At 30.8% G+C, this 14,390-nt stretch overlaps 1 long non-coding RNA gene across 1 annotated transcript; it reads left to right on the top strand.

Annotated features, from left to right (window-relative positions):
- Positions 1–134: 134 nt before the first annotated feature.
- On the top strand, positions 135–611 carry LOC107992185 (uncharacterized). The gene is made up of 3 exons (XR_007819734.1): positions 135–260; positions 349–453; positions 554–611. It is a non-coding gene; the product is annotated as an uncharacterized LOC107992185 (long non-coding RNA).
- Positions 612–14,390: the final 13,779 nt, after the last annotated feature.

Raw genomic sequence — 14,390 nt, 5'->3', positions numbered from 1 at the left:
TCATGTTGTAAGTTACCTCTTTTGTACATCAATTACATAGTATAATAATGTGTACCACGCAGTAAAATCGAGTATGCTGTTCATATTTGTAGTCACCTCTACAAAGTGATGGAAGAGAATGGAACGTTGGGATCCTACAAGTTTGCAGACGCTGGCTCTGTTTCAGTTGGTATAAGTAAAGAAGATCGAGCACAGATCCTGAATGCTAGATTGCTTGGGACCGACCATCGTCAGATTTTGATGTTTCCATACAATTCAGGGTATGTGCAAAACTTTTTTCAGCTAATGCACCTAATGAACTATATGACCTTCATTCTAAGTTTAACTCACATTTACCTGTCAATATAGAAACCATTGGTGTCTAATAGCCATCGATTTTTCAAGAGGCACTGCATATTGGATGGATCCTTTGAGAAATCGAATTAACAATGATGCCTCTGATGTCGTCCGGATGTATGTTGGAACTTTTATCTATGATAAAACAATAATGAGTTAATATGTTGCATATGATACAATGATTGTATAACTTACGTTGTTTGATATGCATTCTTAGGGCTTTCGACATTTCGAACAAGAAGAAGCCTGTTTGGAGGATAATCAAGGTATGAGGAATGGGGATTTAGTAGAAGAAATAGGTAAACATACTTTATGTTTTGCAACTGTAACATGGGTATTTTGTTCTTTTTCTCTTATGGATAGTGTCCGAAGCAAGGTGGCATTGTGGAGTGCGAGTATTATGTGATGCGATTCATGCGTGATATAATATTGTCAAGCAACAGGACAATCATTGAAGTAGTAAGTATTTCATTTTACCTTTTTGAACTACTTATGTTATGTACAATTGTTGCATATTAAATCATTTTTAAATGATGAATAGATGGAAGGATCAACCTCAACATACTCACAGGACGATTTAGATGTCGTAAGAACGGAGTGGGCTGAATTCGTTAACAAATATATTTTCTGTTCCCAATCTCAAAGGTAAAATTTGTAAACGAGACAACTTTATATGCTTTTTTGTGTGGATTTTATTACAACACGTGTTGTTGCGTCGACTATCCTGCAGTTATGCTAGTCATTGAAATGCTCTTTTGTTGATTTTTAGATATATGTTTGAGGAATCATGTTGACATGTACTTTGGATCTCTGTTCATAGTTGTGTTGACTATCCTGCAGTTATGGTAGTCATTGATAAGCTAACTATTTTGTTCAATCTGCTTACACATGTTTTAGGAACCGTGTTGACATTGTTTTGTTTTGTTAATTTCTCGTTCACTTCGTTTACTTGCAAAGTTTTATTCGTAGCATAGGTGTTTGTGGAATGGAGGAGGTAAGTCTATGTTTAGGTTTATTAATGACCTTGGAAGTGGGGAGCGGGACGGTGGGAGTGCTAAGTTCATGTTTAAGCTCAACTTTGACTTTAGAAGGGGTGAGGGAGTGGGAAATTGGGGGGGGGGGGGAGATACATTTATGTTTAATAATGACCTTGAAAGGAGGGAGTGAGTTGCTAAGGTTAGAAATGACTTGGGGTGGCGGGGGGTTGGGACTAGGGGTACGTTTATGCTTAAGTTGTTCTTTGATGCAAACTGAAACATTGTTGGGTCTGTAAAGAATGAATCAAAACAAATTATTGCATTACTTATATATTATGCTTATGCTTATGAAGTTGGTGTTTTTATTTCTCTTTTGCTTCCCTTATGAATCTTTTACTAAGAAACTTGGTTGTATGACTTGGGTGGGAGGGGAGTGATACATTTATTTTTGATAATGACCTTGGAAGGAGTGAGTGAGATGCTAAGTTAATGTTTAAGTTTATAAATGACTTTGAAGGGGGGGCTAAGGATACGTGTATGCTTAAGTTTTAAATTTAAATCAGAATATTGTTAGGTCTTTAAAGATTGAATTGAAACATATTTATTTGATTCTCTGTTTATGCTTATGCTTATGCTTATGTAGTCGGTGTTTTTCTTTTATCTTTTGTGTTCTTTATGGGTCTTTTATAAAGAACCTTGGTTGTATGAACTTTGGACGTTTATGTTAAAAAGTTCCTATTTGGAATGTACTTAATGTTTATGCTTATGCTTATGCATTTTCCGTAATGAAAGTTGACTAAGGTTCATTTTCTTCAACTTTGTAGGTAATTGAAGAATAGATGGATCATGGTATCGATCAAGTTCATTCCTACATTAGTTTGATTAGATTAGGTCGTACATATATTACAGTTAATTTATCTTTTGGATTATTGAAAAACCTTTACCGACAATGTAATTTACATTTTTTATTATCAATATAAATATCTTTCCAAACAAATGTGCATAATGTTAAAATGTAGTAATTAATTTTTTTGAAAGAAGAAATATATGACAGGAAATACGTGCTGCGAAAAAGAATAATAACGACACCAAACATGTGTCGACATATAAGCCTTTAGTAAACAGCAACAGTGTCGTCAAAGCACATTTCTTGGCAAGAACTATGTGTAACGAAACATTTACAATGACAATATATTAGTGTCGTTATAAAGGTATTAATGATAATATATTCGGGTCAAGGTATAGATAACGGTGACACATTTGAAGTGTCAATATAAGGGTATTAATGACAATATATTCGTGTCGAGGTATAGATAACGATGACACATTTAAAGTGTCAATAAAATGGTATTAATGACAATATATTCGTGTCGAGGTATAGATAACGGTGACACAATTAAAGCGTCAATGTAAGAGTATTAATGACAGTATATTAGTGTCGAGATATAGATAACGGTGACACTTGATTTACGTCAACGTAAGTGTATTAATGACAATATATTTGTGTCAATGTATAGATAACGGTGACACAATTACAGCGTCAATGTAAGAGTATTAATGACAGTATATTAGTGTCGAGGTATAGATAACGGCGACACCTGATTTGCGTCAATGTAAGTGTATTAATGACAATATATTTTTGTCAAGGTATAGATAACGGTGACACATAATTTGTGTCAATGTAAGAGTATTAATGACACTATATTAGTGTCGTTTTATAGATGTCAGCGACATATTTATTGCGTCAAGGTGAAGGTATTAATGACACAATTTTAGTGTCATCGAATCATATTTAACGACACATTTTCCAAAGTGTCGTTAAAGAGCTTTTCTTGACAGTGGCTTCAATAACGCGAAAAGTGTGTCGTTGAAACTCTTTATGACACATATTTTGCGTCGTTGAAGGCCAAATTTGTAGTAGTGATTCCACCATATTCAGTTGTAGCCTCTGCTAACCTCCCGTGCTTTATCCCATATTCAATTCTTTCGCCAATAACAATAATGTCAGAAAAATTTGTTGATGCATTACCAATCATTCAATCATAGAATGGAGCCCGCAAGGTATTTATAAACATAGATGTCATTTCTTTGTCTGTTAACGGTGGCTGAACCTCGGTAGCCATATCTCTCCATCATTGAGCATATTCTTTAAAGCTTTCCGAACTCTTCTTCTCCATTCATTGCAAGTCTAAACGGTCTGGAGCCATATCAATGTTGTATTTGTATTGCTTTAGAAATGCATCAGCAAGTCCTTCCAAACATGAATGTGTGCATTATCTAATTGAATATACCATCAACTAGTTGGACCAATCAAGCTATCTTGGAAGCAATGGACTAACAATTTATCATTATTAATATGTGTCGCCATCTTTCTACATTACATTATAAGATGACTCATTGGACACGATGATCCATCATATTTATCGAATTTAGGAATTTTAAACTTTGCTGGAATGATCAAGCCTGACACTAAGCACGATTGTGTTGCATCTATATTTCCATAGACATCAGTCTCTTCAATTGCTCGCATCCTGTCTTCCAAAACATCTAATTTTTGCTTAGCCGAAGTGTTCTCATTTTTTCCCATGTCTTGAATTTTAGCTTGAGCTTCCAAATGTTCTATACATGGGACAGGAGGTGAAACTGCATACAGCGAATTTGTAGCAACATAGTGTTGAGTGGTTTGAGACTGCGGAACATTCATGTGGCATGGAGTGAATCCTAGAGGATAAACGGAATCATCAGTGTCTTGAATTGGATTGCTTGATTGTGTTGTATCTGCAACGACTTTTCCTTTCCCCATTGAAAGCAATTCTAGTATTTTTGAAACTTGTTCCCCAAGATTATTAATCTCTTGTCTCATTTTATCCATGTCCTTATCTTGTTCTTCCATGATTCGACTTTTATACCTAGTATTGTAAGGATGGCAAATTGGAGTAGGACGAGCTATATTTTCATTTTAAAAAAAAAAATTGAAGTAAGAGAGAGAGAGAGAGAGAGGTAAATCTTATTATATAAAATTCAAATAAAATCAAACAAACATAATGTAAACTTGACAAAATAAAAGAAATCAAACTAAAACTAGAAACAAACAAAACGTAATGAACACCGCTCCTATTGTCAATAGAAAATGAACAATTAATGAAAACGACCAAAATGTCTGAGTTCTCTGCATATCATCTTCGAGAATCTATTTAGATCATCTGCATGAGGTTGTATTGAGAAAAAATTAACCCTCAAATCAGCTGCCCATTCTACAAAACCATTTGCTCTTTTGGACACTATTGTGAGAAATTCAATCGTCTAATTTACATGTTCCACTAGCACTTAGAAATCTCTCGTTTGCAGATCATAATCAAACTTCATTTGTACGTAATCCGTCTTCAATGATTCTATTCTTGCACTATCCTCTCACTTGAATTTTGAAATGTAGTAAATTGATAGTGTAAGGAATCGACATAATTTTTCAGTATCCCATACTCTTTAGAGCGCTCAGCCATCTTCAGATGTAGGCTATCAACAGTTTGACACAAAGAATGATTGTGTGCTTCTAAATCCATTATTTGTGTTTCTCGTTTTCCAATTGATGTATTCAAATCATTGACATGCTCGAGAAAATATTTCTTCCACTTTCTAAATCTTTAATATATTCATCTTGCAACCCCACTGTTGCTTGTAATGTTGTCTTTTCATTTTTCAAACTTCTAATTGCTTTATTCATTCACCTCATCTCCTTATCTAACGTCTCAAGATTCTTTTATAACTTATCTTGATTTCTTAAGAAACTCTTAGTCTTTTCAAGTTCGTTCTGCAAATAAGTCGCATAATCCATCCATTGACTTGTCTCTTTACAAAGTTTCTCGTTCTCTTACTCTAATAGTCGATTTTTCTCTTCTAGTTCTATGCTCTTCTCAATCCACTGATTTGGTTGTTCGAAGCTTGTCTCTTTTCCCCTTTCAACTTCCTCCCTTGAGATAACTATTATATTCTTCCTTTTATTTGCCTACCATGTCTCGTATCCACTAGTAACTCCTTCGTAATGTCCTTTGTCTTTTATCTTCCTTACATATTTTTATGTGCATATTGCTAGACGTTTTTTACCTTGACAATCTTCAGGATCGTATGAAAAGTTAAACTCTTGCAGATTAGGAGTTGGTGGTATAAACTGTTTGAGCCACACCTGACGTAAACCTAACAAAATTAAAAAGCAGGGCATAGTTAAATGCAACAACATTCAAATGGCCTAAACCTAACAAAATTAAAACACAGTAGAGGCAAAAATTTGGATTCAACAATATTCAATTGGTTTAACCTAACAAAATTATAACACGGTAAAGTAAAGGTTAAATTGATGAAAGAATAGATTTAATTGGCTTGAACCTAACAAAATTAAAACACAATAAAGTTAATTTGATGCAACAATATTCAAATGGTCTAAACCTCACAAAATTAAAACACAGCAGAGGCATAATTTAATGAAAGAATAGATTCAATTGACTTGAAACTAAAAAAATTAAAACACCCTAAACCTAACAAAATTAAAACACAGTAAAGTAAAACAAAAGTAAAAATTTGATGAAATAATAGATTCAATTAGGCTCACCTAACAAAATTAAAGGCATGGTAAAATCAATTCATCGAATTAAAAACAAAACAAATTTGGAAAAAATAAAAAAAAAATCTATGTTATAATCAAGAGGGAAAATTATTGAGTTGTATAAATGATTTGTTTAGGCATAAATGATTTTTTGTCTCGACTATTTCTGCATCACAAGCAAAGGCATGTGATTCATATTGTATATTGAGATCCCTCAGTGATGAGGATTTGCTACAGGGGTCAAATCTTCATAACAGACCTTTATTTGTGTCAGGATATGTTCGGGAGCAAAAGCCCAATTGAATTCTCATCGATAACGGTTCTGCTGTCAACAATCTACCAAAGTCAACTATGAATCAATTGGGTATCTTAATTGAAGAGTTATCAAGCAGTAAATTGGTGATTCAAGGCTTTAACCAAAGTCAACTATGAATCAATAGGCACGATTCTTTTGGAGATCGCCATAAGAGATTTGTAGGCAAGCACTATATTTCATGTGATCGATTCAAAAAGCACATACAAGTTGTTATTAGGGCATCCATGAATTCATGAAAATGGATTAGTAACCTCTACGCTCTATCAATGTTTTAAATTTTATAAATAAGGATTTAGAAAGGTTTATTCTAACATTAAGTCGTTCTCAGAGGCTGAGTCTCACTTTGTGGATGCAAAAATTTACACAAAAGGTGATGATATAAGTGAAGTCATACCAACTGAAATTTTTGTGCCTAAAGGTACTTATAAGCCCAAGCAAAGAATGATCACAACAAAGAAGTCAAATGAAGGGGATGCATTCAATGGTCAAGAGAATGATAAACCAATAACCCAAGTTGAATCTAACATGCTAGAGAATGAAAAATGGAAATCCCAGAAGAAAAAGCCTAAAAACCCGTTTTATGCTACATTCCATTGTCTCGACGTGAGAAGGGAGAATCACCATTTAAAGAATGTTAAAAAAACTTTACGATTGGAAGTGTCAAAATATTGAAGGAAAGCTTTACCATATCACTTACCAAAGTAGATAAATGGAAAGCAAAAAGAATTAAGAAAGAAGTCGTAGAAGCATTCCTTCCAAAATGACGAACAGTAAAGGGGTTCAACCCGGAGGCATATAAGTTGAGGGCAAAGGCAGGTTACAAGATGCTAAAAGAAACCTTCCATCGAGCTTTAAAGTGTGTCGATAACAAGATGCATGGACTAATAGGTTAAGTGTGTCGATAACAAGATGCTAAAAGAAACCTTCCATATTCATTTCATGCAAACTTGGCTTAGTGACAAGGGATAAGGAAATCCACGGTGCAGTTCCATCGAAAATGAAAAGGAAGATGTCCATCTCATTAAATACAAAGGGTTCACTAAAAGTAAACTGACATGACATTGTTTTTACTCGACCTGAAATTAATGAACTAGAAGGCGAAGTAGATGTGGCAGGTTGTGGCCATGTTACGATAGGGTAGGCATCTGACCACGAGACATTTGAAGAAGATGCCAAAGCCGCTCCATTATCACTCGAGGATGGGGGTCAATTAAAGATTGATGAGTTAAAAGAAGTCAATCTTAGTACGATAGAAAAGCCTTGTCCAACCTTCATAAGCACTCAACTTTCTAATGATGATGAAAATGAATATGTGAGCTTACTTTAAGCATATAAAGATGTCTTCGCATGGTCATATAAGGAAATGCTTGGACTCTCTCATTGCTTAGTTTAGTTGTTGCTTAACAAATTAAAATTGGGTTTAATTAAACTCATCTTGGTGTAGGTTAAATATCTACTAAAATGTTCTATATGTTTTCTTTTTCACATAAAAGGATAGCTTCCATTTGCTAGTTCCTATGACTGAGGAACACTAATCTGTTAATCTACTATTTTAATTTCACTCTAGAATACTTGTTGGTATTGGAAATCTCTTAGAATGTCAAGGGTCCGTTTGAGAATTGACTTCTGTTTTTTAGAAATAGGTGCACAATTTGTATGACCAAATGATTTGGGGAAAAGATTGTTGATTCTATATTTCAGGTCATTGATGTGATTGCTGCTAGCATATGTAAATGAAATGGGTCTCTACAATCTTGACCATTTTTGAAAAAATAATTTTTTAGCTTCTTGGAAAACAAATGGATTTCTGAGGTTGGTATGACCTTTCCTAACCATTTATGTATCTACATGTGGTGCATTCTTCTTTTTTACATTTTCCCTTGTCTTGATTATTCATGTATGTCTTCATTTTATTGACTGGTTTGTAGTTAAACGTGAATGGTTGTTGATCTTGGGAAAGAAAATTCCTACAGTGAAGAGGTCAAACTTATGGGTGGGTATTTGAAGTCTTTATGTGGTGTATTTTTTTTGCTTTGTTTTTCTATCTATTGATTCGATTATGTTCTGCAGATGACAATTCCCAATTTACGGATAATCCTACAAAATAGGTGGAGGGTAACTATCAATCTTAAATGATTTGAGTTTTATAATTTCTGTGGTTTTTGAGTTTGAAAACTAGTTTTAGATTTACATTAATAAAATAATAAGAAAAAGATACTTTGTTATCTTAGTTTTTTGGTGAGCATTGTTGTATCATCCCATTGTATCATATTTCAAACAAAAATAGTGTAGTATATGTGTTACATTTACCTTGGGTTTTATACTTAGGTTTAGCTACATGTGCAACAACTTCAAGAAAAAAAAACGTCAAATGCGCAGTGTTGGATTTTGAAATGAATGCCAAGGTATTTGAACTACTCTAGCACCAGAAGATTTTCGTGAGTTTGTTTTCACAAGAATAGGTGTTGACAAGCATAGTTTTTTATTTACATTCTAAATTCCATGCAAGCACAAAAGTTTATTTTTACGATCATTTATAGTTTTTGTTTTGATAAAATTAAAATCTATGTTTAAATCTAATTTTGTTCTTTGTTTGGATGGCTTCCATTTTGGTTTTATAAACTCTAAAACATGCTTTTGTCTATAACTTTGCATTGAAACCTTAAGTACTTTATTTTAACTTTTCTTCCCATTACTATTTGTAACTTTTTTTCCTATTACTATTTGTCTCCATAGATATATGCCTGAAGTCACATGGCAAGTGTAGTGTTGGATTTTGAAATGAATCTAACTTTTGTTAAATGATTAATGAAATATTGTAATTATGAATTAAAATTGTTCTTGTAATGCATAGCTTAGGTACTCAATTAGAATATTTGATTTTTAAATGGCTAAAATAGAGCATTTTAAAGTCCAAGAACCATAGTGAAAAAGTATGATAATTTAAGAATTAAGTATTGTTGTTTTTCTTCTGTTTTTAATTATAAATAATTTTTATTAACTTGATTAATTGAAATATATGGTTGTTATATAGATATCATTGGATAATATTATTTGTTATTATATTGCAGATGAACACGGTGTATACACTCGATTCATTAAGACATGGTGTCCGGGACGAGTTGAAATCAATGGTCAACATGTAAGTATTTAAAAGTTATTTCATTACATTTTATTATATTTTTTGTTTTTTGTAATTCAGAGCCTTAAGAATATTTTATGTTTAAACAAACACAAGAGCTCGACCTCTTACATGAGTTTCTGTTAAGGTATGAGTATTTCAATTCCAGTTAAAGGATCATATATGTTCAGTTTGATATTTATTTTTATTTTAACATGTGTATTGAAATATATGTGTGCCTATAGTGTGGTCAACAGTCGGGCAATACAGAATGTGGACACTATGTTATGAAGTTCATGCAAGACATAATAAGGCAAAATAGCGTCACAATTACAGATATGGTACGCATTTTCTTGCACCATCTCTTGTAGCTATCATTCTTACACTTGGTATAATCTAGTTATTCCATTACATTTATTTTGTTTGCAACTGACGAGACAAGTACCTTTCACTCAATCTAAATCTAGTTATTACGTTACATAACTTTGTAGGATGGTACATCTGATACATATTTTTTATTGCAATGAACCGATAGTTTTTATATTTATAGGTTTAGGTATACTGTGATACGATGTCAATTTTTGCAAGGTTATGTCTTATATGATTCTATTTGTTAAATACCTTTTTTTTTTGTAGAAACATTATTACAATTGATTAATATATGAAAATTAATTAGTTTATTCAATGGATGTCTAGTAAGTTTATGAAATATATATTACTTGTGTTTCAACTAAATGGTATGGTGGTATGGATTTTATATTAGTGATAGTTGATATTTTGCATGAGTTGTTTTAAGTTGGAAGTTTCAAGTTGTTGAAATTCCGTAGTTAAAAAGAATTTGCAGGAGTTGTTTGAAGTTGGTTTGTAGTTGTACGTAATGGATTTTAAATGTTTTAACATTTTAGTATTTTTTAGATTTTGTTAGCATGGTTGAGGTTGATTATAAGTCACTTATATGAGAGGGTCATAATGACCCATATATTTTTTTTATTTTTTTCAAGCTAATAGTTGACGGACGAAAAACGTCAAGAATAGGTTTTTGTTGACAGACAAAAACAATCAATAGAAGGGCTATCTCGATGGACAAAATACGTCAATGAAAAGTGTTATCTTAATGGATTGATCCAATTTTTTTATGGACAAAAGATGTCAAAGTCCCCTTTCTTGATGGCCAATATCATCGATAAAAGGTTTTTGATGACATGTATTGGCCATCAAGAAAACATGTTTTTTTAATGGACTTTTTAGTTTGGTAAAAAACATCAAAGTTCCTTTTCTTGATAGGCTTTTCAGTTTTATTGATGATCAGACTTTCTTGATATCTGCTTACTTAATGGGCAAAGACCATCAAGGTAAACATTTTTTGACGTGCTTCACGCATCGTCAAATTTGTAATAGTGATTGCCTAAATTTTCTTCTTCTCTTTTAAAATCTTCTCTGGCGAAGTCCCCTACCGAAAGCTTCTCCTTTAGATCTCCCTCATCAATGAAGAAAAGTATTTTTTTTATTATCGTTATTATTTTAATTGTTGTTAAGTTTTCTTAAATTGAATGATTTTAGATTTATGTTTAATTAAACAAGATTTTGTTAAATTTAGTTAGTTTTGTTGTTAAATAATCAAAGATAATTTTGTTATAATTATTTTAATTGTTTTTAGATTTTGTTAAATTTAAGGGGTTTAGATTTATGTTTAATTAATTAAACATAATTTTGTTGAATTTTATTAGTTTTGTTAAATATGATTTTGTAATTAAATAATTAAAGATAATTTTGTTATTCTTATTTAAATTTTTGTTGGCTTTTGTTAAATTTAAGGGGTTCTATTTATGTTTAATTAATGAAAGATAATTTTCTTAAGTTTTATTAGTTTTGTTAAGCATCATTTTGTTAGATTTTGTTGTTAAATAATTAAAGATAATTTTGTTATTATTATTTTGAAGTTGTTAGATTTTCTTAAATTTAAGGGGTTCTATTTATGTTTAATAACATAATTTTATTAAATTTTGTTAGTTTCGTTAAGCATAACTTTGTTAGATTTTATTGTTAAATAATTAAACATAATTTTGTTAGATTATTTTATTTGATCTTACATTTTGTTACATGGAAGGGGTTTAGATTTATGTTTGCTTAATTCAGCATAATTTTTAAATTTTGTTAAACATAATTTCGTTAATTTTTTGTTAAATAATTAAAAATGATTTTGTTATTATTATTTTAATTGCTGCTAGATTTTGTTAAATCGAAAGAGTCTAGATTTATGTTTAATTAATTAAACATAATTTTGTTAAATGTTGTTAGTTTGTTAAACATAATTTTATTAGATTATGTTCTTAAAATAATTAAACATAATTTTGTTAGATTTTGTTGTTAAATAATTAAACATAATTTTGTTAGATTTTGTTGTTAAATAATTAAACATAATTTTGTTATTAAATAATTAAAAATAGTTTGGGTATTATTATTTTAATTCTAGTTAGATTTTGTTAAATTTAGGGGTCTTTTCAAATATATAAAAAAGCGGCAAAGTATTTACATTGTATATAACAATTTCAAAAATGGAAAAAGTCAGATGCCCACCGTGTAAAATATCAAAAATGCCCCAGAGGTCCATCATTTAGATATGACTACAATTTATTTTTCAATTCTATCGTTTAATTTTGTTACACGATCGTTTAATTTGGTTACATTTAAATTTGGTTACACAATCGTTTAGATTTGATCGTTTAAATGTGGATTTGGCTATTGTTTGGTACACGATCGTTTAGATATGGCTACAATTTATTTTTTCAATTCTATCGTTTAATTTTGTTACACAATCGTTTAATTTGGTTACGTTTAAATTTGATTACACGACTATTTAGATTTGATCATTTAGATTTGGGTCTCCAAATCTAAACGACTTTTTTCAAAATTTGGTACACGATCGTTTATATTTGGTTAAACGATTATTTTGAATTCTTTTGCTACATGATTTTTTATTTTTTTATACGATCGTTTAGATTTGTCTACACCATCATTTAGATTTGTCCACACGATCGTTTAGATTTGGCTACTCCAATCTAAATGATTTTTGTAAACCAAATCTAAACGACATAAAGAAAGAAGAAGAAAAGAAGAAAAACGATAGAAAGAAATCACAGCAAAAAAAGAAAAGAAAATAAGAAAGACGATAGAAATATTAAACGTAAAAAAAAATCAAAAAAGAAGAAAGAGGATGCAAATATTAAACGACGTAAAAAGGAATAAAAAAAGAAGAAAAGACGACTGAAAGAAATCGCAAAATCAGAAAAGAAGAAAGATGATGGAAAGAAATCGCAGCGAAAAAAAATAAGAAAGACGATTGAAAGATTTAACGACTTAAAAAAAGAATTGAAAAATAAGAAAGATTGTGAAAAGAAATCACAGAAAAAAAGAAGAGGAAAAGAAGAAAGACGACGAAAGAAATCGCAGGAGGAAGAAGATGATTTCATCGTGAGGAAGAGAAAAACATGGAAGAGCAAACTTGGAATATTTAAACGATCGTGTACCAAACAATAGCTAAATCCAAATCTAAACGATCAAATCTAAACGATCGTGTAACTAAATTTAAATGTAACCAAATTTAAATTTAGATTTGGATTTGGCTTTGTTACACGGCTCGTAAATAGTTTTGTATTTGTTACATATATGTAAGTTTCCCTTAAATTTAAAAAGTTTATATTTTTGTTTTATTAATTAAACATAATTTTGTTAGATTTTGTTGTTAAATAATTAAACATATTTTTGTTACTATTATGATTTTAATTGTTTTTAGATTTTGGCATAGGTTTAGATTTAGGTTTATTCTAATACTCTTACTCCTAAATTTTGTAGATTGATACATAAAGAACGAAATAAATTGTTGTAGGAAAAAATTATACTTAATATTTTATTTTTGTGTGTTTTTAATAATTTATACAAAATTTCTCATAATATTATATATATTGTAGTTTTGTTGGGTTTGATTAATATATAAAAAAAAACCATCTAGTAAAATCGTTCTTCAATTTGTAAGTTTATTTTCATTTAATTTAATTTGGTTGATTCAAGCAATTTAAATCTAAAAAATAAAAAGACCAAGAACAATTAAATCCCCTCAATCTTTGCTTTGCAAATTTTTTTTCCAATGGTGAAGAAATCCCTAAATTATCGATCTCTCTTACCTCTCAATCATTTGAGTAATTCTTTACATGTTCATTACTTTGAATTGAAAACAAATACAAATTGATTTTCCTCTTTCTTGCTTTAATACAATTGTTTAAATTTCTTGTAAATTCCTTTAATGTCTCTTTAAATATTTTTAACAATTTCTTTCAAGTGAAATTCAAGATCAGTTCTTCCCTTCTACTCCCTTGGATTCGATACCCTAACTTGTCGATATAATACCATATTAGTAAGTGAGGGTTCTACAAATTACTTTTTGGCAAGCTAAAACTTGGTAAGCCATCTACCCTTATTCCTATTCTCTCGAAGTGCAACTTTCATTCATTTTCTGGTATCATTTCAAACATATTATTGCATGTTTTAAGCAACCTTACCAATACATGTCGTCACACACAACTTTCATTCATTTTCGAATTTGTTAGAAGAAGAAGAGTGGAAGGAGATGGACTTCATAAGAGAGCTGCAATGAGACCTAAGACAGCACAACATGCGTGACCTCTACATGTCGAGGAATGGATGTAAGCGATAGGACGATTGGTTTTAACCATGCAGCTTCAACTTTTTTTTAATAAATAATTTAGGTCAGGCATTGAACGTTTGACCTTAAATGATTAGGAGTCGGTTCAAATAAACAGGAGCTTCAATGATTATGAGTTGTTGCAAATAAACGCTCAACCTCTAGTTGAATTTTGGCAAGAGAAAGTATAAGTGTTTTATAATATGAAAATTGCACTAGTAAATGTATTATGGCGGAATAACCAAGTTAAAAGAGGCTATAGTGGAAAACTATAACTTTCGAGGAGGAAAGTTCCTTAAAGAAGATAATTTTAATTGAATTATCTTTAGTTATTGAGACTACAA

Source organism: Cucumis melo, chromosome 3, assembly GCF_025177605.1.
Source record: "Cucumis melo cultivar AY chromosome 3, USDA_Cmelo_AY_1.0, whole genome shotgun sequence".
Classification (NCBI taxonomy): domain Eukaryota; kingdom Viridiplantae; phylum Streptophyta; class Magnoliopsida; order Cucurbitales; family Cucurbitaceae; genus Cucumis; species Cucumis melo.
This window is presented reverse-complemented; position numbering and strand designations above follow the sequence as displayed.